This window comes from Anopheles gambiae, chromosome 2 (genome assembly GCF_943734735.2).
Source record: "Anopheles gambiae chromosome 2, idAnoGambNW_F1_1, whole genome shotgun sequence".
NCBI lineage: Eukaryota > Metazoa > Arthropoda > Insecta > Diptera > Culicidae > Anopheles > Anopheles gambiae.
The window spans coordinates 55,024,635-55,026,589 of NC_064601.1; positions in this window are offsets into that span (position 1 = coordinate 55,024,635).

The following is a 1,955-nucleotide window of genomic DNA, read 5'->3' on the forward strand; positions in this document are numbered from 1 at the left end:
TATACAAGTTAATATTCCGTACAGATGATGTCATGACGTTCGAAATCAACTATTCATAGTGTATGCAGAAACATGCCATTAAATGGAGCGTTGTATAACTTTTATTTAACGTACGACAGGAAAGAGCTTTATAACAAAATATTTTCCAATTATTTTCTTATTAAATCTTTTTTAAAATTATTTAATCAATTCAACGGTTCGCAAAATTTCTTTTAATTTAAGTAAATTTGATTTTTGCACAGACTCACGCATTTTGCAAAAAATGTACATTTTTAACCATACTTTTGCACATTTTTCTTTACATTTTATATAACGCAAAAGGAGCTGCAATGCACTTGTGCTTTAATATTATTATAGCCCTCGGGCAGCAACATTCTCGCACTTGTTGATTAACAAACAGTGTAGCAGTGGAGTAAAAGACCCAGCCCCAGCTTAACCTAAAGCCATCGCCAAGTAAGTGTCACGAACGGAACGATAAATCTGTTATGCAAATTGCGGTAAGTGAGTAACTGATATCATATTGTTGTAATTTGAATTTCATGGGCACTAGCTCGCCCGCATGTCCGGGCATGCAACAGTTGCCCATACGAGGCCCCTTGAGTGGGAGGGAGGGAGGGGGGGGGGCAGTCGGTCGGTTTTGCTACCGAATCTTCCTAAAAGGATCGACCTCCTCTCCTCTAAGCCCCTTTTGCGCGCCCTATCAATGCCGTTCCACGATTGGTGATGTATAGCGCAGCTTTTGTTGATGCCGAATGGTGCTGGATGGTGGATAAGCAACCGACAGCACCACAACACAATATGTGGGTCCAGTGGGTTCCTGTATTCTTGTTTTGTTTTATCCCCGTTAAACACCCCGACGATAGATTCCGGTGCAAATGTACGCACATAAATTTTCATCGCATTTCTCCAATTTCGGATAAACGGTCCGGAAGACGATAACGACGACGACGACAACACGGGTGCTAGTCGGAATTGGTCAGCATCGACGGAATCTGCCTCAGACAATCCTTAGTTCCAATGGAACTGCTCTGATGGCGATGATGTCCTTGCAGTTTTATAGTCGAAAGAGCTCGAAGCTCGATAAAAAAATACTGCTGGTGCTATGGTGTGGGAGAGGGGTGGGAGAGGGGTGGTGCTGGACCGGGTAGGTATGAGGAAACCGTACGGAGCTGCCACTTGTTGAAATTGTTCTGCAACGATGTTTTTTTGTCTTCCTTTTCAGTTTCCTAGTGTATGTTTGACTCTATCGCACAGATGTACTATTTACCCTGTTGCGCTCATCTCATACTGGTTCGCAGGGACCCGTTTCTGTGGGGTTGGCTTCTGATGCAGATTGAAGTAAAAATGGGGAAATCGACGAGGGGAACTTTCAAAGGATAAGCTCAAGAAGCAGTAAAAAAGGAAGATACTGTTGGAACGCTAAACCGTTCCTGTGTGCGTCTATCTAGCTCGGGAAATACGACCGTCAAATCCGAAGACATTCTAACGAAACCCTGCCGCCACAAGAAGCTAGAATAATGATGATGCTGATGATGATGATGATGGCTGCGTATATCGTACTTTTTTGTTTTACACCCATTTAATTGAGCTCGTGCGAATCAAACAAGGACCGAGAACCGAGCGAAGCAAAGTGACGAAGTAAACGAGAACCTTCCTCCGGTGTGAGGAAAGGATGATGGGGACCGATAGGAGCAGCCGGGAGATTTGGCTTTGGAAGTGCAATAAAAAGTGTGAAAGAATAGTATCCTGCCACCGAAGAAGGTGGATGCCGAAGCGCACGATTGGGAAAACTGTTGCTATTGCTATAGCTTTTCCGGGCGCAGCTTTCCGGTGAAGGTGAAAACGGGACAACTAGTGACAACGCACCGAGCGCACAACCGTTTCGGAACGGTTTGTAACGGTTCGGCTAAGGAGGGGGGGGGGGGGCGGAAAAGGGGACTTCTTGCCAGCATCCA